At 35.0% G+C, this 24,560-nt stretch overlaps 1 long non-coding RNA gene across 1 annotated transcript; it reads left to right on the top strand.

Moving 5' to 3' along the window:
* Window positions 1–1,303: 1,303 nt before the first annotated feature.
* On the top strand, window positions 1,304–15,037 carry LOC148215127 (uncharacterized). The gene is made up of 4 exons (XR_015796725.1): window positions 1,304–1,572; window positions 2,979–3,052; window positions 11,764–11,832; window positions 13,336–15,037. It is a non-coding gene; the product is annotated as an uncharacterized LOC148215127 (long non-coding RNA).
* Window positions 15,038–24,560: the final 9,523 nt, after the last annotated feature.

The following is a 24,560-nucleotide window of genomic DNA, read 5'->3' as shown; positions in this document are numbered from 1 at the left end:
TTGCCCAAGGCATCTCTGTGTACATATGAAGAAAAAACTTACTTTCCAATTATGCTGACTTTTCAACTTAAAAAAAGATATAGAACTTAGTTGTGCTGGTCACTGACCATAACAGTTTGTTTGTATAGCTTAGCAACAGCATGCATTCTGCTAGAAACTACCCCTCTTCCCATTCAGTCTAGAGACAGCAGGCTCATGAGTCACTGTAGTGGCAGGACGTTCAGGGAAGGAAGTCTCATGAGAATTTGGCAAGGTATGACAAACCTTCATGGTAATAAGCAAGAAGAAAGGCTAAAATAAGCTTTTCCTTACTGTCCTTCAGTGTAGGCTAGGCAATATGAATTTTCCTAGTACAAATAGAAAATGGGCCAATGAAGTGAATGAAATATGTAAAAAGCTATTATTAGTGCCTATTAAGGTCTGCTTACAAAATAAGCACAAAGAACTAGAAGTTGTAAGCCCTTATTTTATTTTGAATGTGTTGGCAGTGTCTGTATGGATGGTAGACACTGAAGGTTTGTACATATTATTTTAAGAGCAGCAGGCAAACTCTGCTAGATTAGGCCACAGGCCCTAGCTCACAATGACTCTCTGGATACATTTCGAAACAGAAAGCCACAAAATGGGTGAGACCACATCACATATGTGGGAGGAACTTTATCTGAAGGAAAGATTTGAAGAAATTTCATTACTTTTTTGGTGATATATCTACTTCAGGACACTTTTACAGTTTAAATATGTTTCCCAACTGTCAGAATGATAAGAAATTGGGCTGTCAGTTTTCAGCAATCACTTTCAGAGGGAACAGGGATGTTACAACCTCATGAAGTGCTAGATTGCTGATTTTCCAACATGCTTTATTTATATTAAATAGTGATAAATTAAGAAATCGGTAGTAGTTATGACACAATAGTTCCATTATTAGCAGAAATATTTTTATAGTGATACATATAAGAATAGCCATTTTTTTTCCTGACAGGTTTTTCATCTTTCTCTGACTAGAATTATAACAAGGCATCTTTGTAATTGAAATAGTTTATATTCTACCTTTGTTCGTGCAGGTAAGTGACAATTTCACCCAATTCATTTTCTCAAATTGGTTATTTCTTTATGAACAAAACTGAATAAAGAAATGTTTTGATAAAAAAAGCAAAATGGACAGATTTCGTTATCTGTATTCAAAACACCAGTTATTGGTGAACAGAGTATAAGAGAAATCTGTTCTGTCACATCTCAGAAGCTTCTGGCTGAGGAAAGAGAATGTAGGAAAGAATGCTAGCGCAGATAGTCTGATCCTTTGAGGGTTATCTTTTGAAAATGTTAGAAAATGCAAGAATTATATTGCTAAATAATATATCTACTGTACATAATTTCCCTCCTTTTCTTTATTTACTGGTATATTTCTCTCCATAGAATTATCCCCTTTTTGGCTTGGTGACTGTTTCTGTATCAATCATTTCCACTATCTCTGTTTTATACTGCCGTGCATACATATGTGAGCTACTGTAAGATGGGAAAAAGGAAGGAACGGAGAAAGGAAGATCTTCATGATAAAGAATCCATGATCCCACAGTTTGTATATTTATAAGTTTTCACCCTTTTAATAATTTGCAAATAATAATTATAAAAACTCCTGTTTTATAAGAGTCAAATAAAGGTCCCTAAAATTCTATTCCTAGATATGCAAACAGTATCACCTATGTAATCTGCAATTTGTACAATCCCTTCTTTGAATATGTTATAGATTTAGAGTATAAATAAAGATAAAATATTTAAAGAGTTAACAGGATTTGAAAAGTTATTTTACTATAAAAAATTAAAGGTATAAATTTTCCCTCAAAGTGAACTTAACTCCTGATGAGCAAATGGATGTATCCATGTGTTTTGGAATATGGAAGTGGTTTGTCATTGCCTTCTTCTAAAGTTGTTTATTTGTTGGTTTCATTTTCAACAAACTCTATAGACTTGAAATGTCCTGGTGGCCTCTCATCCAAATACAAACAGCTGCATTTTGATGCATACTTATGTGGAAGTAAATCCCATTGAACTCAAAGCAACTTTCAAAGTAAATCTTGATACTACTTACTTGAATTTCTAAAAGAATAAAAATAGAGTATCACTCTTTTTTCCAACATATTTTCCCAACATATTCTGTTTTGTTTCTCTTTATTGAGAAGCTCCTACCACTTTTCCCTAAGCCAAATATGATTTACCAGCCAAGTATTGCAGTCTGCCAATTGCTTGACCCCACTCTTTCTTTTTTTACAAACTAAGCTGATTGCTGATTGGTTGCACTGCATAACTGTCCATATAAATTTATTTAGCCACTTTGTTCAGATCGTGATCCAAGCTAAGAAGTTCCTTGACACCTCTCCAACTCTTTCACACATTTTGCTGTCATGAAGTATCCAGTTCATCCAGTAAAGTCCTATGTTAAAGAACAGATTGCCTTCTACAGTATAAAGGGACAGAGGGGTCCTTAGAGAAGTTTTGTCATGCTTACTGGGAGTGATCTGTTAGAGTCATACAAATCCAGAAGGCAACTTGTGGTAAATTCTACACTAAGTGTAACACATTTTGTTACACAATATATTCCTATAATCTTAATTATTAATAATATCTTGGGAATTACCAAGTAGGATTTTTTTTTTGTACTATAAACTCCTTTTTTCATATAAAAATTATTCTTCATGTTTTCATTTAAGTTCACTTCACCATACTTACTTACCAACAAACAGAACTGGAAATTTATTTAAAATATGCCTCTTAACTATGCTAATTGTACTACATAGCTGCAGTACAATTCATTAATGAACATTCAGAGCTTGTTCACAGTGCATATCACTGGTTATTGTGTATGGCTTTGCTTGTTGCTCAGTTTGATGGGTCTTATATTGTGGAGCCAACAGTTGTGTATATGTCTCTGTGTGTGGTGTTTGTGTTAACCATATCTCATCGCTCTTCCTCCTTGAAAACAGAACTGAATGGGGAAATCTTTGGAAAAGATTTCTGATTTGTCTGATTCCATGCTGGAATAAATGCAAAGGATCGGGTAAGGGATCACAGGTTTATTAACTATAATAAGTATGCAACAAGTTTAACAGAATAAAATGTTGTAGGCACCTTTCATCTGGATTTCAGTTATCATAGTCTGAAACTCTTAGGTTGAGGAAATACTTTGACTATGTCTTTTACTTAGTATTGTGGCACAGAAATTTGTCAAACCCAAAGGTTGGTCCTAACCTCCTTCTTCTCAAACAAGCCAGCAATAAGAGATAGAATGTTCCTACAACCTTTAATTCAACTTATCCATTACCTCCCTTTGTACCAGCAGTACTCATAAAATAGTGACCAAAATAGCTAGTGAGTTAGCCAAATCAAAAATTGCTTGTTCATCACAAATCCACAGTGCAGATAAGATGAGAAAGGCAGTGATCAAGACTAGTTTGGACAATACTAAAGTTCTTATTTGGTCCATAAATGAATAACCACATTGCTGCCAAGGGAAAGTATAAATATTACATTTTGTTGAAGAAGATGATTTGTGGCCAGCTTGGACAGTCTTTTAAAGTCACATACTCCCAGTCAGACATTGTATTGGATCACTAGGCCAGAAATGTGGTTCTGGCTATCTCCATCCTTCTGCTTTGTGGGTGGGGGATTGGCAGAGTTCAGCCCTCAGCCCTATGTGAGGAATGTTTTTATAGGAAAGATCTGTGTTCCATTTTTAAAATATTTATAAATATAAACATAAATACAAATATGAGACCTCATATCATAACCCCATAAATACTCAGGTAGGGGAAGCAAATTCTAAAGGCACATCCTGAAAAGGGAAATCTTCTCCCCAGTTAAACCCAGAGTTCTTTACTGTCTGATCACTCACACATGCATTGTCCACAAACAAAATATTTTCACCACAATAAAAGATGTTATCTAAAAGAGAAATTCCATGTTCTGATTCATGATTGGTTGGGTGTCCTTATGACTAATGCTTCCACCTGCATGTCCTTATGTACCTGCTGTATATAAAGATACAGAATGGTCCCTCAAACAGATTTCAATTCACTCACATAGCTGAACACTCTCAGAGCATACCTGGTTTTGTAATGCAAAGCTTCTCCAGACATATCCAGGAGAGATAGCCAATTAGAAAGCCAACATTCTCTGATAAGCAGGTTAGTTTGTGACTGCCAACTGAGAAGAAACATGTCACCTAAGCTTCTATGGACTTCAAAGAATCTAATGACTGGATTTCCCTAGAAGGCCTTCTTGTTATGAAAAGTCACTGCTGATTTTGAGAAACCTGTGACACTTGTTGGAACATTCTTTATCTAGAGATTTGGGAACCCTGGGTTTAATTCTGCCAGTTACTTCTGAAACAGGGAAGAAAGACAGTAAAGTAAGGAGCTTAAAAAGATTTACATGTGAACTCTAAGCAATTTCTGAAGAAAGTGGTAGGAACTAGTTATTGCAAGGACTATTATTTATTTTAATTGATCCCAGCTGGGCTTGGAAGATATTCTGGCTCAACACTCTACAGTGCTTGCCAGCAATCTGTCATATTTGATTGCTCACACTACTATGAACTTGGCGCAAGGAGGTCAGTAACATAGCAAAAACTAAAACTAAACCCTACTCGGTATCCAAGCTTGCTTAAAAATGTAGACATGCTGCCAGCTGACTATTCACTTTTCAACTTTGTTTTAAGAGGCCCTGATTTCTTAGAACTGGGGGAGGGATGTGCTGCTAAGCAATGAGATGTTCCACATATGGAGCTATGGGCAGAGAAAGCTGCTGTGCAAACTTCCAGGCATCTGTTTTTATTAAAGCTCTACTTATGAATTAGGCCTAGCAATGAGATTCAGCATGTACCAATTGATAAAGATGTGCCCTAGGAAGTTAGGCAACACCTTTCCCACCAAGTATAATCTTAGGTAACATCACAAATTGTTTTAGTGGATTTATTTTAATTAAAATCATTAAAGGTTGCTGGCTATGTATTTATTAGCAGCTTTTATATGTGATGTCTGATGAACATTGAACATTATGGGATCAACATGGGACAACTTTTTGATAGGCCTGGTACAATATGTATCCTAAGCAATAATAAGTTATTCAAGTTATATCTCTTTGATTATAGTGCATACAAAATGATCCTAGGAAATCATGTTTTAGTTGTTAAGATTCACAGAAGGAAATGTTTCCATCCATTCTCTTGGGCATCCTTCAGAGTCATTACCCACAGTATTCATGAAACTGTCCAGTCCCTTCCAAGGGGCTTTGGGTGTGTTGGGGGAGGCATAGTTGCAAATTGGAAAGATGGAAAAGAAAACTTTCCCCACTGAACAATTAAGAATTATCTTAGAATCTAATCATCATATCTAACTTGGGATGATATTGATGTTGTAAGGCATGTGCACTTGCAAAGTATAGAGAATGAAAACACTACCACATAGTCAGACAATCTTCGCTGAATGTGTATGCCAGTTTTTATAGAATTAAAAATATTGACCTAGGACTACATATTACAGTGGAATTAATCAAGGTGTTCATGATCCTTACTGAGTAATTTTTAGTAGAATAGAGAATATTATATTTTTAATTTTGATCAATATTAGAATTTTAATTTATATGCTGCTTCCATACAGCAAACTATGATCAAAGAAGTTAAAAGTACACAGAGGTAGCAATACAGTTTTTCAAAAATCAGCAATGTGTATATGAATAACATTTCAGTTTTAACAAGTTAATGTAATACCATCATTCAAACACCATACTGAAGGATAATAGTATCATCACTTTATAACATCAATATGTCTTCTTGTTGTTGTATATACAAATCCTACTGAAAATGTGAAGCCTCCAATATGCCTCTAGAATCTATTTTGTTCTCAGGATAAATATATTCCTCATCCCTCGTATATGTACATTCCCAAAATTCTAGAAAGGTGAAGGCATTCCAGATTACCTGCTAGACATATCTCCTCTGCCCCCATCAGCCCTTCATAGAACAATAATGCTCTAGATTTTCAGGCAGAAGGAATTATATCAATTAAATTTATGGAATAGATATGTGTGTAGCAAACGGGTGAACAAAAAAGGAAACTATAGTACATATATACTGACTGACTAGGGAAATCCAATGTATTTGCTGCTGAAAAGCACTCTCTATCTCAAGTTCTGTTACCTCTCTTTTAAACTTTATTTCCAGGCCACGATATTGGGACCAGCTAGAGGATAAGTATTCCCAGAACTCATCCATGAGAAAATATTTATTAACCACAGTTCCATACTTCTCGACATCCTGTCTCTAGTTCTTACCTCAGAGGAAGAAGGGGAAAAGCCCCATTCTAAGCCACTTAGCCACAAATGAGGTTTCAGAATATGAATCATTGGACATCCTTTATAATTTGTCCACTTCTGTCTTGGAGCTAATGAGCCACTTTGCTCCAAAAAAGCATCACTGGCATCTATTGAAGAGAATGATCTTTATCTTAAACTTGTGGCTGTTTTAAAATTAATATTTCAAAAGTTTGAATATGATTATATGGAAAATGTTTTTGGAGTATCCTAGTTATACATAGGGTAACATCTGAAATAATTTATGGGACATCTTATTAAAGAAAAATATGATATAGCTTGGATTGTGTTGTTTTTCATAGTATACTTTCCTGTAATTTTTTTAATTAGGTCACCATAATACTGCTTTGTAAGCTATACCATTTAGCCTCACAAGGTTCAAAGTGGGCTAGATATAAAATTATGCATGCATGCCCTATGTCCAACATCCACAGTCATACAGCAGCCTTTAACATGTTCATCTATTGTAAGGTCTGCAGTAGATCATAAGTATATTTGGTGGAATTTTCTACTGTCTTATCATGATTTCCAACAGTAGAAAATTTCCTATGACTTTCAGCTAAGTGAATCTCCTACCCACATGGAAATCTGCCAAAGACTTGGGATCATGGGGTAAGAATGTTGAGTCTGTATAGGTAGTGTTGCCTTACCTTCAGCTGTCATACCCTCATATTGAACAAGGGTTTAAATAATATACCCTCGGATGAAGAATCTTTCAACTTTTATAGTTGTTAGAAACAAGTAACAACAGTGATGCAAGCAGTAAATGAAGGACAACATTTTGGCATAATCACACTATGCTGCAGACACCATTGGGTTAAGGCTATAACTGAGAGTAAATAAGACATTTGTCTTTTCATTTTTGTTTGTTTGTTGAAAAGCGGCTTACCATTACCACAGACATAACTTTCATGTATTAATCATTTGAATTCCAGCAGTTTGACGGACTGCTGTATAAAATATCCTAAGGGTTGATTTTTAAGGCTCTAGCAAGTGCAGAGTCTCTGAGCTAGCTACAGGTTGTAACTCCAGAAATATCCCAGAAGTTGGAAGCTACATTTGCAAACTTAGGGAGCCCTTCCTGCTGTCCATTATGCACTAACTGAACCCTTAACTTGGGTAAGTGATAACGGCCAATCTAGTTCTGCTTACAGTTACATGAAATCATTGGTTACAATAATATCTGTTTTCAGACACAAATAAAAGTTTCATAACTATCCAATGATCATAAAACAGACTGGGTTATATGAAATCATTTTCTAACTTATAAAGTTCAGAATATGAAATGGTTGCTCCTCCGACATGAACATTAACTTCACAGTTGCAAGTAACAACAACCCAACAACATCCTGAAACAACCTTTGTCTTCTCTTTTTTTTTTATGCATTTGTAGTTTGCTTTTGTTTTGTTCAATTCTAGATTATTGTCTAAGTGTTTATTTCTTTATCCTGCAAAGCTGTATTGGTTATTTAGAAGAACATAAATAATAGCTAAAATGGGTTAATAATTCCACACCTTGGAGGACAAATCAGCTTATTAAGATTATAAATGTTAGTTTTAGCTTATATGATGAAATCAATTGAGATCACCTTCTCTCAATATTAGGAATTTAAGTTATTAAATTAGAGTTTATATATAACATTGTAGTCACATTTAGCCACATTCAGCAAGGCTGACAGAAGTACATTTCCTCTCTTCCTATTCTCCAGAACAGTTCCTCTTAATCTCTCTGAAAATACTACACAGAAATACTGTGTAGTACTGATGAAGAAGGAGCAGCCCTCAAAATGACACAGCAGTCCATTGAGATGGTACCAGGCCCTATTCTGGAAGAGAAAAATAAAATAAAAATTATAATTGCATCAAATGCACAAGAGCTCTATTGAACTAAGAATCATTGCTGTGATGTTTTTACCTGTGCTGCCTGGTTTGTTTTGAGTGGGTTTCATTGAAAAAAGCATGCAAAGACTGAATGTAAAGCTTATCCTTGACATAGTTATATGTCATATTTTAACTTCAAGATCCAACGTCCCAAATTAAAATCCATTAGCACTGCAATATTTAAACTACAAATGCAATTACTTTGATGGAACTCTGAAAGAGCCATACTTTTTATTTAGACACAGGGAAAGTGCTCAGTGAAAATGTACCATCATGAAATATAGGAGATTTAGCTTATTTTATAAATCTTTCATTACTATAACAATATTTGCTTCTGCCAACTTCAATATTAATCGCAAACCAGACATTTGAATTAGTGCCTTATTATTAAACTAAATATGCATGCAATTAATCAAAAGTAAATATTATTCTTTTCATAAAAAAGAAAACATCCTTATTTCTAATCTTTCTTCTGAACCTAATACAGATGTATGTTAAATAACAATATGTCAGTGCGTAGATAATTCTAATGTTTGTAGCCAAGTAGAAATGAATTTTAATTATCTAATCAAGGTAAACTTAGGTTTCATTTTGATAAATCCATTCTGAATACAATAATATCAAAAATACATGTGTTTCTCTTCACTGTATTCAGAAATGTTGAATTCCATAGATATTTGAAGTGACATTTAAAAAAAAAACTTTTTTTTACAACTTATATGTCCAGTACAACAACCCACTGCTCTTTCATAGTTGACTACATATTTGAGAACTTTGGCAGAACTGGTAAGATGCCAGAAGTCTGGAAAAGAGCAAAACAGTCTCAGAAAGGAGAAGAGGGAGGACCCAGGAAATTATGGCCTACTAATTTAACATATATACTGGTTGATGTACTACAATAGATTGTCTAGCAGGATGTCTGCAACATATTGAAAAGAATGTTATTGTTACCAGGAGCTAGATGGCAGTGATTTGTTTGGTGGACCAAAGGATCACTGTAGTTGTTGTCATAATTATCCACAAAACATGCATCACGAGGCAAACCCTCTGATTTGTATGCGTCATCAGGACAAATATAAAAAGGTTTGCCTTGTAATATCACAATACATGTCTTCATTTATTGTTATTGTTATTGCTGTTACCTCCACATTTGTTATAGTGTACCTTGATCTCAGTGAAACATTTGACGTGGTCTCATGTGATACCCACGTGATAGAGATATACAGTATAAATGTGAACAAGCAATACTGTGGTCTTGTGGATTTGCAATTAATTGAACTACTTCACTTGAAAGATACTTGTAAATAGTTCTTCACAATCCTGAAGGGAACTACAGAGTGTAGATTCTCAAGCCAATGCTATTCAACATTTTTATAAGTGACCCAGAGGATGGAATGGAAGGAACACTAATTAGAGTTGTAGATGACACCAAGGTTGAGTGATCAGCTAATACCTTACAGGACAACATTACAATTCAAAATTATCTACAGGCTTGAGCACTGGGTCAGATCCAACTCTTTTATGCTGCTTGACTCTCAGTGACTGTGGACAGATTACACATTTTAAAAACATTTAAAGTAAGGAATACAAAAACACAAAAACAACACAAAACAAAAGAACAGAGATGGCATAGAAAACAAACCCAGATGGGAACAAGGAAAAGCAAAAGTACGAAAGGGGCATCAATTATCTTTGCCAATGTCTTCATGGCCCTTCGAAATACTAGTAGGACGGGGGGCTGTTTGAATCTCAGAGGCTACCTCTGCACTGCTACAGAGAAGAGGCACTCCTCGGGTCCTGATAAGGGGCATTGTTTTATTGATGGAACCTGAAGCGCATCAACCCTGCCAGATTGAACTGGCCAGGCAGATACTATGGGAGATATTAATTCTTCCTTGAGTTGGCAGAAACTGCTGGGAAAGTTGGTTTCCCCATTGCTGATCCCTCTTTTGACTCTGTTTCAAGTCAGTGCAGTCATCTGACTTCCTTCCTTCCAAGGTAATGGGTGACAAAGCCTTGACTTTACCCTTGGATGATATCAGAATACACTGGGAAATATTATCTTAAGGGTAGAATTTATAAGGACACTTTAAGCCTATCTCACTCTTGAATTGACAAGATGAAGGCAGAATCATGGGAACACAACAGAAAAAGGTTATTGCCTTAAAAGGTTAAGGTGTAGAAAGGCCTTTAGAATAAAAGAACTTAGATGTTTTAAAAGAGCAAACAAGAGAAGAAAGATGTGTTTAATCAAAATGATAAAGTACCAGCAAGTAAACCTATATGCTAGCAAAGAAAATGAGAAAATAGAAGAAAGGGAAGTGGTATTACTTGTTGAGCTGAAACTAGTCAAATAGTTTTTTGTTGTTGATTTTAGATGTAGATTAATTCCAGCAGAAACTAAAACAATTATGGAGGTCAGTTTTGAATTTCTTCCCAGTTCTAGAATTATGAAGTCCCCACATAAACATATTCGGTAAAGTGCTATAACTTTGACAGAGCATTGTATGGGTTCATGAAAGGCCAAAATTTACCCTGGAAAGCATTTTAGACCAACTCAGCCACTCTTCTCTGAATGACCAAGCAGTTCATTGCTTTTTTAAAGATATGCTTGCCAGGTAATGTATAAGTGAACTATCTTTTGTATCTGTCCACTTTCATTTGGATCTGGTAAAATAATTGCTACTAGAAATATTTAATGTTTTACTATTCACATATTTGGATTTATTATGTAGAAAATAATTTCTAATATACAGTATATTATTTGAACAAGTGTACGATATGTAGGCTGCAACCCAATGCACATTTATCTGGATTGCAATGGGACTTCATTGTGAATACACATGTGTTGGGTTGCATAGTTATAAAAAAAATTATTTGATGCTATTGTATTAAGAAATTGTGTTGAAGGAATACGTGCATAAACATATATTTTGAGTTCTTGCATTACACTTATGCATCACAAAAACCTGCATAATTATTTCCTAGCTTGTCTGAACACATTTTTAAAATATCAGTAACATTCTTCTAATAAAGATGTTTTAAAGGCCTCCTGCATCAAATGGCAAGGGAAAAGAAGTTCCTGCAACCGAAAGCCAAGTTCTACAGAAAACTGAATCATTTCTAACTCCTTGGATGAATCTTTTATCTATCTGGGAAATGTATCTGCACAGAATGTTGCAATTGCTTCAACATGTGTTGATTAAACTTCCAGGACACCATGAACTTAGATTGTTTTCCCTGATCTTAATGCTAAAGATGGTGCCATATTCTTACCTTCCATTTTATTTTTCTAAAGATTCTATGCCATGAAGCTATTTCCAGAGGGGCATCCATAAACTCTTGATTCTGAGAAAGGAAAATTATGTAGTACTGACTCTAAAGGTGTCAAAGAGACATAGAGAAAAAGGTGTCTTAGTGAGGTGTAATTTTTAATTTATTTTATTTAACTTGGATGTTTTTATTCCCCATACACTTATTATCTCCATCTTCTGCTCTGTCTCCTTTTATTCACTGAAGAATGATTCCCTGACCAGGAAACAAAGAACAGGAGAACAAAAGAGAAAGAGAGAAAGCCCCTGTTAATGAGTGAGATTTTTTTTTAAGTTTAAAAAAGTTACAATTAAAGACAACCTCCCTGCCCCAGCCACTTCCAAACTAACACAATCTTTCTTTCCTCCCAATGATTTTTTTTCAGAAATGTTTCACTCTTTGCATAAGGAGTCAGAAAACACCCTTTCTTTCATGAAACACAAGACTCACATTAACTCCAGGAATAGGACTGAACTTATTAATGCATGCAACTATAAACGTTAATTTAATCATGTCACAGCTGAACTAGAATTCATTATGCATTTTGGTGCTATTTCTCATATATTAAACAGCGGTCAAGGTTTCTTATCAACCTACAGTACTTGTATTAAGGAACTCATCGATGCACAAATGACTTTGTCACATCTAAGTACTGTTTTATTTATGTTCACTATCTATTAGGATTTCTATCTCTCACTTCTCTTTTTACTGTATGCTTTTCCTTCTCTCCCAAGAATACCTGAGAAATACTTGTTTCTCAGAACAAGTTCCATGAACCTGATTAAGTGGACTATGATCCAGGAAAGCATAATTATAAATTTGATAGTCTTCAGGTTCTGGTTGCTTAAGATATAGCCTCAAGGAAAAAAAGCTGGGTGGTGGCAGTGCAAGGTGAACACAAACCACTGGGGTTGAGTTGGCAGAATAAAGTCCTTTAAAACTTTGATGAGTGCTTCAGATTTCACCGTGGTGTATAGTTTAGGGGATTGTTTCAGATTTAGTTTGCTTTAACAAATATAGCAGCCATTAATAATAAAGGATTTAAGTAGCGATCTCGGATTTTAACAGAAAAGAAGATACTTTAAAACAAAGAGGCAGGAATGATCTGAAATTTATTCATCAATCATTTGTTAGCAATTTTACAATAAGGGCAGAAAATAGATAACATTTGGCAAGCTGTTGATTCTGTGACTTTTTTATTATAAGCATTTCTCTACAATAAATGATCTAATATTAAAAGAGACCAAAATTCCATCTATAGTCCTGGTAAAATACCATTAAGAAAGCATATTTCCAGAAGTAATTAAAATGACAAGGATATAGAGATGTTACAAAAATACACTTTTTAAGGATAAGATTTAGTTATAAGGGCTATTGAAATGTATTTTCATCAGATCATATGGCCCCAAGATATGATGAATTTATATTATATTTTTGCAGCCAGTGTTCAGAGGTCTTAGCTACTGTTTAGAGGCTTGCTGTATTATCTGAATGAATGGGAAATGCTATGTGCACCTTTACCCAAATTGCTTGCATTGGTATTTTTATTCAGTAGCTGTTTTTTCAGATTGGAATGTGCTAAGAAGCCTTTGTCCAGAAGAATGATCAGAAATCAGAAGCCTTACAAGGTTTCTGGAGTTGGGAACTCTTGCACATCTCTTGGGAAAGAGAAGAAATCCCTGTTTACCTGAGCAATTCCTGGTGACTTGCAAGCAGATTTAGATTTGAGCTACAGTTTTTCTTGGCTAAATTTCCATTCACTTTCTCATTTAATTACAGGCTTGGAAAGGGAAGAAAAAGGCCAACTGTAAAATATATAAAAGTCCACAGTACTTCTTCCAAGTTCTGATGAAGCAAAATCTCTCCTGAGTGATCCTATTATGCTGTGACATATTTGGAGCACAGATGAAGATTTGCCTGTTTCCTTAATATCTTGGGTCACTACTGATTTTGAAAGTGAAGAATTTTTAGCCATCAATCTTTGTCCAACTTTTCAATGTGAACTGATCTTGAAAACTACATCTATTCAGACGGGAAACTGAGATTATTAAAAATGATAAAAAAATAATGGTGTATTCTTGAATATAACTGGGGACTAAGCCATAAATTAACTATTTTTGGTATGCTAAAGCTGACATGCTGAAGACTAATAGCTCATTCTGCATATAAATTTAAGTTGGCACAAGAGTTATGCATTTGTGATACAAATGTTAACACAGTATTATATGTTCTGCACTGGTGGCTTATAGTGGGCTCTCCTTTCATTTTATCTCCAGGACAATTCTGTGGGGTAGGGTTGACTAGTTCAAAATTAAACAATATTGCAGATTCGAATTTCGAGCAAGAGGATGTGCTTTTGAGCATATCTGCAGTACTAAAAGAATACTGACCTAAGGGTAAAATACTTCTACTTCAAGTGATTGAAAAAAATGCTAAAATGGTGTAATGCTAGAAAACAAACAAACAAGCAAAAACAAGTCAGTGAAAAGTAGATAACAACAACAATTAAAAAACCCTTAGTAATTAAGGAATCCTACAACTGTGCCAGATTTAGAAGGCACATTTTATAACCGCTGTGCTATCGCAGCATTTTTCATGAAGCAGCAGTGTGGCTATGTGGTAAATGTGAAGCCACATATTATTATACAAGGTTTACACAGAGCAAGATAAAAACAGTGTTACATATTCTTAAAATATATTTTTACAAACTGAACATATTATTTCAGAGGATTATTAGTGAAGTGAGTGAAGTTAATTAATTTCCAGGTTTATTCTTCTTTCCAAATTATCTACAAGACAGATGTGATTTATCATAGAGCTCCAGTTCCAGTTTGAGTTTTATAATTGTGCTAAATTTAAATTTATATGGGAATTCAAATTTATTTATGAAGTAATACAAATCTGAAAATAGTAAAGCAATCTTTTTGCAGGAGAACATGAGTAGATAATAAAGTTAATTCTCTGCACTTTTCTTGCTTGCTTGCTTGCTTATGTGCCATCAAGTTGGTGTCCACTCTCAGCAAACACATAGATATGCCTTCTCAAGGATTATCTGTCCCCAGCCTGGCCCTCCAGGTCTTCCAGTGGTGCACCCTTTGCCACTGTAACTGAGTCCATCCATCTTGCTGCTGGTTATCCTCTTTTTTTTTCTTTTCTTCCACCTGTCCCAGCATTGTAGACTTCTCAATAGACCCTGGACGGTACTACTGGTTAAATCCTCTCTTTCATCCTGGAGCCTAGGCAGATAGGCATAGATAAATATTCTATAAATAGCCCAAGTAATTCTAAGGGTAGTTTTTTGCATGTTGTATACTAACTAATTTGTTATATGGGTGTTAATTAACAGGTGATCCTGTTAATGTGAGTTTTGAGTATGACTGTTGTATGGATTTGGTTAGATTATCACTGTGCAGCATTATATTGTTAGTATTTTGCTAATATTTTGCATAAGAATTATTTTGTTACTTTTTTGGTATTTTCTTTTATGTTGGTTTTTAATGTTACAGTATGTTTGCTGCCCAGAATTGCAGTTGGTGAGATGGGTGGCTATATTAATCAAACAAACAAACAAACAAACAAACAAACAAACAGGGCATACATTCTACTGGTAATAATTTCTGTAAATCTCCTATAATATACTAGCCCTTCTCATGAAGAACATTTTTAATAAATAAAGCTGTGGGAAAATATAAATAAACACTTATAAACACTTTATAAACACTTTTTATGAACACTTCCCTAACAGACATCTGCCTGCATACCTCCCAACACACACACTCTCTCACACACACACACACTTATAGAATTATCCCATATTAAGGTTCTAGTTTAGCTTTATAATGGCAGGTCCTAATTTATAAGTAAGCATTAGTGTTCCAGGGTTTCATTCCTTGATCTGTGAGAAAGACTCAAGGATGACTGAATGGCCTGAACATCCTCATCACACTAACAAGGTATAAACAGTGCATACCAAAGTACCTTTTATAGTGTCTTCTCACTCAGAATTTACGGGCTTTTCAGAAAATTGTAATCTCACCTTTGTTATCAAGCATCAACCTATGAAGTTGGCTAATGGTATACTGTACATGATAGGTATGCTATATGTGTACCCTATATGTATTTACAGTAACCTTACATCAAGGCTCTTTCCCTCAAGGCTTAGTATTTGGTGATTCATTGTATTCAATAAAACAATTGCTTGTATCTTCTCCAGTTGCTTTGTTAAGTTCTTTGGCTGAGTTTTCCACCACATTTCTTGGCATCATAACAGGATAGGAAGCACTGGTATTAGGGAGGGTACAGAAATGGAGTGGACCTCTTGTCTCCTTAACAGATGAGCCTTGCTACTTGCCTTGCCTGACTGAGATTGTCCTATCCTAGATCCGACTAGAGATGTTCTTTGTTTCTTGTGTTGTACATACCAACTTGGAGTGCATGGGGCTGCTATTTGGCTCTGCACGTTAATTTGGATGAGTACAGTTTTTGCATGTTTTGACTCTGCGCTCTTACATCAGGGCTTTGCCTCAAGGTGACTCACTGCATTGGTGACTCACTGCATTCAATAAATGATCGTCAGGATCCCCTGCTTTTGTTCTGATTGGTTGTTTGATTGTGTTTTCCATCACATTCCCAACCACACAAATATCTCACCTAGGGTTTAATCAGAAAACATGCTGGTGGAAGCAGGTCTATATTTAATTGTCCTTCCTTTCCATTTTAGCAATTGGTAGCTTAGCTAGCAAAGTTTATTCAAAGGCTGGGATCTGCCAGTGGGGTGTCTTGTGATAGGGAATAAAAAAAGAGAGAGAAAGACAAAGTGAGATTAAAGTCCTGTTATATGAATTGTTAACAGTTTATAGTGTTTGGAATTTCAGATGTTTGAGATGGAAGCTGGAATAAAGCAGAAAAAAAGATGGATAGCTACTCCCCACTTTCCATTCTTTTATTTATTTTGATTTAGGAATAAAAAGGAAAAAAGTCCAAATCTATATTCCAGATTTCTCAATATATGTAAGGCAATAAAGTTTCTGATGGCATTCTGTCTAATTTTGGAGCTGAATATAAGAGAGGGAAGGAAAATGAATGGCTTTTAATGGGGGTGTTTATTCAAACTGAAGAAAGTGCTTAAGAAGCTTTAGATTTAATGGGTTTCATTTCTTTTCAGCTCTGTTAAATATCAAAATGCGTCAGTCCAACATCTTAAATAGGTAAGCTGCTATCATGCAGCAGTGGGTCAGCACAAGGTCAGCTGTATCACAGCCTAAAAAGTGGAAGCAAATGTTAGCCAGAAGCTATGAACAATAATCACATCACAAATTGTTCCTTGGTGTTTTGATATTGAGGCCCAAGAAATATAGAACAGTTATGTTAAAAAAGTTAATCCCTCTTTTAGGACAATTTATTCTAACTTGCCCAACTTTCATTTAAAGTCCAGTTAAGTTTATGTAACTGGACAGCTGATCCACAGATTTTGCAAACAGAAGTTTTGCTTCATCAATGGCCTTTGTTTTCTGCAACATTTCTTGTTTGTTTTTACGTGTCCGGGGGGCCCCCACGCCTCACCATAAGACTCAATTTTCCAGTTCAAATCACAATCTGGCCACAAGATGTCAGTGACAGACTGTGTAGACAATAGCAGGTTTACAGTCATGAGCATTTTTAGAACTCTTTTGCTTTTTTCCTTAAAATTTAAGGTGGTCTAGAAAAGTTTTAATTGGCTAGGAAGACTAGATTATATTAGACTAGTCAGTTTCAGACAAGTGCATCAAACTCCCTCGCTATGAGGAAATAAAGGAGGGAACAGTGTTGGGTAGCCCATCCTGAGGTCTCAGAACGTGGGATAAAAATGCAATATATAGACAAATAATGATAATGCATGCATTAATCTGATTTTGGGAGTTGAATAAACTTATTTGACCAAGGACTTATCTAGATAGCTTATATGATGGTTGTTTGACCTACCTTAAAATTATAAATCAGAAGCTTCTGTGAGATTTGGATATAAAGCAGTAAGTGAATTACTATATATATATAATAGTTCTATAACTGTTTTTTTCCCCTTCATGTGAGCAGACACTTGATTCAGTCAAATCTCGTCAAGAGGGTAAGAGATTAAATCTTGCTTTTATCAATGTTTGTCAACTTTTCTGATATTAGCTCTTCAGTTCTAAAATAGAGGATCCAAATAAAAAGCCTCTACTGGTTTCTACAGTCTGAGATCTGTGATATAAGAAAGATGAGAAATACAGGTAGCCCTTGCTTAACAATGGTAACTGGGACCAGAATTTCCGTTACTAAAGGGTGGTAAAGCACTATGTCACATGACCACATCACATAACAATGGTGATCCCAGCAGTCCCGGTAGCCTTTGTTAAGCAAGGATCATGGGTCATTAGGCAAGGACCTCTTCATGACTTCCTGCCAGCATCCAACAAGCAAAGTCAATGAGGAAGCTGGCAGGAATTTGCAAGTTTCAGGTGGCTCCCAAACAGGCCGATGGGTGGGTTAGTGGCTGCTGCGGCACAGTGCAGCATGAGTGTGGCAAGGCAGGGGTGGCTGCTGTGGAGGGCAGGAAGATATGCAGGTGGCTACCATGGTGTGGTGCGACCATGGCCAGGTTTTTTATTTTTACATCATAAATTTGTAAAATTTAATTGAGATCTATGAAATACTTTTCTTTTAAATAAGGAGCTTTACATTTTCAGAACCTTTCCATTTTTATTATTATGGGGGGATGGTTACTTAGACATAACTGGCTGAAGGATTGGTTCAAGATAGGCCTTCTGGTAGAAATAACCACTATAATGAAAATTGTAATATATAATATTGTACTATATTACCTGTCCATATCCTATTGTCACAACATAAAGAGGATCAAGTAGAAGTAGAAGTCCTATCCTCAAAACATTGCATCCATTTCATTGCTGGCCTGAAGCAGCCAGAATTTCATTTTAGGTACCTGGTGAAAAAAACAGTTTTTTCCCTCTTATCCCAACATGAGTTGCCAAGTGGACAGTCTAGACAGGGGATTGATATTCCTATGAAAATATTCCATAACTGCTTCATTCTAGAAAACATCATACTATTGCATGTTGGTTGATTGCTTCATAAGGCCATCACTGTCCTGGGAGATTGGTAGTTCTGTTAAAATAAGCATGCAGTAAATTCAAATAAAGTCTTAATCTTCCAATTGTTCTCCACTACACATTGAGGAGAATAATTGGTGGTTCAAACAGATCAATTTCCCACCAATAGATGATGCTGGCTGGGAGGAGAAAAGCAGCAGAGGATCTATCAATCATTGCCAGCATTGTTTGAAGTTAACAAGTGTGGCAAACATAGGCTGAGGGGATAGCACAGTTTATGTAATACACTTTCCTCCTGAACTAAAGTATATGAGGGAAATCTGATAGCATTAATGCTGGATTCTGGCATATGTTTGTAAGAGCCACATGCAGGCCTGTTGACCCTCACTATTACCTTACACCAATGTTCAGAGGAGTAGATATATTTATAGTTGCAGAAAAAGTCAAAAAGTATCTTCTACCACTAGAATGATTATAAAATATATGAAGTGCCACAAATGGTATAAGACATTTATTTCCAAGTTTTCTCAATAGTAAACAGTATACCTTTCCTGAAATACCAGATTCCCCACTACTACTCTTTTCCCCTGCAATCTTGTACTGCATAGAAGGTTCCTGGTGTTCCGTTCTGCACCAATCTATTCTTGCAATCCTGCAAGACTTACACGATAATGTGAATCTGAAAATGCTTTATATTTGAAGTTTTTTAAGTTTAAGACGTTTGTAACAATATTTTTATTTTTTTTAAAATAAGAGCATAGTGCCTAAAGTCAGGCAGACTTTAATCTGCTGTCTTACAAGTGTCTTGAGTAAAACTGCTTAGTTTTTTTTCGAAGGAAGAGGAGCAGTTTTGAGATTTTCTCCTGAAACAACAGCATCTATGAAATATTACTGCTTCTGAGAAACTGAATGGAAAACATTGTCACATCAGGATTATAACAGGGAACCAACTCATATATGCCAGGACTGAAAAGAATATACAAAGACTCCAATTAATGATGTCCTGTTGAAAAGTGTTTCATTTTGCAGAGTAAGTCAAATTGGAAGACCATGAAACAAGAAAGGGAAGAAATTGCCAAGAATATCTTGCCTCAGAACACATTTGAAATGTACATTTTAAGTAGTTCTCTTTATAGACCAAACTCTTCAGGCAATGTGTGCAAGATGATAATCTACATATTTTAATCTGTATCTCACAGTAAATCACAAGAACTAGTACAGAACCTGCTATGGTATTGTAGAACCACTATTTTATAATATAATTTTTATTTAGTTATATGATGGCAAGACTGTGTTGTGCCAGATTTGTGTGCTAGTCATCATTAAAATACCAATGTATTAAAATAATCACAATTCCGAATGCAGTAATTTGAGTCTCATAATGGTTGAATAAATGGAAAAAAGAAACAGCTTTCAAGCAATAGACAGCTAGGCTCCTTTCTTGGGACAACCTACTAGAACTACCTTATCTATACATTTAATTTGTTCACTTTATGTAATCTCTGCTTCTTTTCTTAAACAGACATCCAAAATGGATTAGCCTGTTGTAGCAAAAACTATGAAGGCTTTCTGGCATCAATTAGTTATCATCTTTATTGTACATTATATTTTGTGGTATACATATATTTTGTAGATTACATTTTGTGGCATACAGGAGTCCACTTCCATTAAATAAATGGTCTGTTTCCTCTCAGGGATATATACAAAACTCCTACAAAGGGGAGTGGAGGGTAAAGTATGAAGGACAAGAATGTCATCAAATAACATGAAATGCAGGGAAAAAAAGTTTCATCTCTATGTTAATAAGCTTGAAGTATATATGTTTAGTGAGCCAGCTTGGTGTAGTAGTTAAGCCATCAGGTTAGAAACTGGGAGACCATGAATTCTAGTCCCGCTTTGTTAGCTGGTAAGGAAATTCTGGAGACCCAGTTTGGTACAGTGGATAAGGCATCAGGTTAGAAACCTAGAGAGCATGAGTTCTAGTCCCACCTTAGGCACAAAGCCATCTGGGTGACCTTAGGCCAGTCACTCTCCCTCAGCCTTAGAAAGAAAGCAGTGGCAAACCACTTCTGAAATCTTGCCAAGAAAACTGCAGGGACATGTCCTGGCAGTCGCCAGGAATCAACACTGACTCGAAGTGACCAAAATAAACAAATAAATAATGTTTAAGTGAAATATCCATTACAGTTATCTTAATTTAACAGGTTCTTTCTTTAGGGTTAATGGTTTTAGAACATGCTGACTAGCAATTTTTAGGACTTGCAGTTCAACATTATTCCAATAAACTACCTAGGATATTTGTTATAACTGATGATTTATCTAACACTAAATTCTTGCTTACCGCAAATTCATGCAATTCTTCTTGTACATATTTATTTATTTATTTATTGGATTTCTCTCCCGCCCATCCCCCCTACAATATGAAAGTCTCTAAAGTCATTTCTGATAGAGATAGATAGATAGATAGATAGATAGATAGATAGATAGATAGATAGATACTTTTTGTCCCAATAAATCAGTATTCCAATGCAGGAAGAAATATTCACACAACTACCAAATGATATTACAATTACTTAAAATTAATTTTAATGTGGTAAGAAGTTTATACATTTCTTCATTTCAGAAGTTTAGGACTAAAAAAGAAGTATTAATCAAAACTTCTTTTTTAAGAAATTTTATTGAAAGTTTTAAAAATGAGCAAAAATGAATATGAACTATAATAAAGAAAGAAGGAAAAAAGAAAAAGGAAGAAATAAAAGAGAAAGCTAAAATGCAAAAAGAAAAAAGGTGGAAGAAAAATAGAAAAGAAAGGAAAAAAGATACAAAGAAGTGGCTTCCAATCTTCTTTACAGCAGTTATAAGTACAATTATAGACTTACCTCTTTCTCTAAAGTTACATAGTGACTCTCCTTTCTATAATCTATCTTATCTCATTGTCAAAACCATATATCATAAGTTCATTTTTTTTGTTTTGTTTTATGCAGAAAGTCCATAAGGGGCTTCCAGTCAGCAATAAATGTAGATATGTCTTTTTTCTGATCAAAGAAGTCAATATGGTCATCTCAAAAAGTTTTATCATCTTCACCAGCCATTCCTCCATTGTAGGTATTGCCAGATCTTTCCATCTTTGTGCATACAACAATCTCACTGCAGTTATCATATGTAAAAATAGTTCCATGACTTTTCCCAACTGTTTATCTATCAGTCCTAAGAGAACAAGTTCTGGTTTCAGTTGTATATTAATCTTTAAAATCCTCTGAATCAGTGTATGATTCAACCAAAATCTTCCAGCTTTTTTGTGCATCCATCAAGCATGGTAAAATGACATTTCCAACATAGATTTGAAGTACCTTTATACATTCTAGATAATTTTTATGGTGTCATATTCCAATGGTACATTATTTTATAAAAGTTTTCTTTAAAATTATAAATAGTGTAAATTTCAATCCTTTCAACCACATATTTTCCCATTGTTCCATCTGTATATTATAACCAAAATTTTTAGCCAACTTTATCATACATTATTTCACTTCTTCTTCTTCTGTTTCAAATTTCAATAAGAATTTATACATTTTAGCAATCACAAGTTCATCACTGAACACAATTCTGTTCCAAATTCAGTCTTAGAATATTCAATACCATACATTCTTTTGTCTACTTTTAATCTTTCTGATAACTATAAACAGGAAAACCATTGGCAATTATGTCCCTCTGCCACCAGTTCTTCTCTTGATATCATTTTGTACTCCCTTTGACGGAATTCTAGTATCTCACAGTATATTAACCATTTGTGTTCGGCTTTTATTTCTCATCTATAAAATGCTTCTGGTGCTGAGAGCCACAACTGTGTTTTCAGCCACAAGCTGATTCTCAGTGTGGCAGGTCAAACATAATGATTTTTAAAATCTACATTAACCTTAACTTTATCATACCACAAATACCCATGCCACCCAAATCTCAGGTTATGTTCTTCTAACTCTAAAATTCTTCTATTTCATAGCAGCACCTACTCTTTTATCCAAGCCAAACAGCAAGCTGCAAAATATAATTTGAAATCAGGTAAACCCAATCCTCCTCTTTCCTTTGCATCCTGTAACACCTTATATTTAACTTGAGTTTTTTTCTCTTGCCATACAAACTTAGATATATCCTTTTGCTACTGCTTAAATGGTGCATAGGTATTAATCAAAACTTAAGAAATCTTAGAGCATTCTTACAAAATATGTTTGTGTATTTCTTTCTCATCTATTAACTTAGAGTATAGTGACCTAGACAGAGGTTTCCAACAATCAGTTCAATCTGAATGTAGATAAAACCAGAAGCTTGTAAACAATATATTATTATTAAGCTTGTGTAATAGCTTGGTTCAGCTGAAACTGAATATTCATGTTCTGAAGTCAGTTGAATTTAATTAAAGCTTATGAGATTAAAGAGCAAACTAATCGATTCAAAACAGTTTAGGAATCAATTAAAAAAAATATCCATAGGCTATAATGGAAAAGGCTCAAATGCCTGCAGCTGCTTCACCTTTCAGCAAATTGGGATGAAAATACTAGGGATTTTCCATCCCAAAATACTAGGGATGGTAGTTTTTGCAGAACATTTACCAACTAGTATTACTCATCACAACACATTTTGAAATATTTTCTCCTGAATTCTTTTAATGTAAAAAAGCAAGGATGAAGGAAAGATATTAAGGCAGCAAACAATATGGCTTGTGTTGAATCAATTCAGTAAATATTGTGTTCCAGCTTGGGGGGGGAGGACTTTCAAAAACTGTTAAAAAAAACCTTCTTTTCTGGGGCAGGAGCTTGAAGAATGACCAGTGACTTCTTGTGTGGTAGTATGCATTTTTGGGATTTTCTATAGTGCTAGGAGAGTTGACAAAGCAACTTGATTTTTTCTGGACTGGTAGGGGTTCCTTCATCACTGGGAGGACTTCATTGTGTCAGGGTTGTGGCTTATTATTTAGTTAGCAAAGGCAGCAGAAGCAGGATAACACAATGTGATGCTATGCCACGATTCTGAGCAAATTGAGAGAGGCCACAGGAAAGAAGTCGACATAGAGAAATGGATGTTTGTAGACTTCCCATTCTTAAAAAACAATACATAAATGTTTGATCAGCACTTATATTGACCTGACAGCCATTTACTCATTGTTGAGATATATAAACACACCCTTATCTGGTAGACTGTAAAATAAATTTAGATCTAAAGAGTGTAAATTAATAGGACCCAAGAATATTACCATATCTGTCAATCTTGAATATTTAAGGTGTTGAGAACTTAGCTGAACTCCTAGTTATGGTGGCTGCTCAGAAATGCAATGTTCCATTAGCAGAAGAGAGAGAAGGCAAGTAAGAAATGTGTTTCACCACACTAAAGAAACTGAGAGCTGAGAAAGCAAATGAAATCCAGAGGAAGATTAGTCTTTTCATCCCCCAAATATTCTGATAGGCAGAAAGTTTAATGAGGTGACAAAACCCAACGGCTTTCATGACTGCTCATGTTGATGACAGAGAACCGTTCTCAACACCTCTCTGCATTTTGTGCATATGGAACTGAAGTTGCAATATTGCAGATTGTCTGTCACTTTCCTGGAAACAACAGAAAAACAACTAAATTTGCAAAATGCTTCAAAGGGCTATCAAGCATCTCAAAGAGATGTGATTCAATTTGTTGCTCTGAAGCAGGTCCCTTCTTTGATTAGCAAATCTATCTCTATGGGATGATTCAGTGGCAACTTTGTTGAATTAATACACTCCTTCAGAACAACCTGAATTATTGTTAATTTTCTTGAATGGATTTATTCCACTTCAAAAAATCAAGGAAAAAATACTATTCAATTATTGTTACCTCCCCTTTTCATTTATTTATTTGCTAAATATTCAGTCAAATGACTATGTATGTTGGATTTAG

Source organism: Python bivittatus, unplaced genomic scaffold (assembly GCF_059951505.1).
Source record: "Python bivittatus isolate LINGU-HERP-01145 unplaced genomic scaffold, Pbiv_v1 ctg000350_np1212, whole genome shotgun sequence".
NCBI lineage: Eukaryota > Metazoa > Chordata > Lepidosauria > Squamata > Pythonidae > Python > Python bivittatus.
The sequence above is the reverse complement of the archived record's forward strand: the minus strand, read 5'-3'. Positions and strand labels throughout refer to the sequence as shown.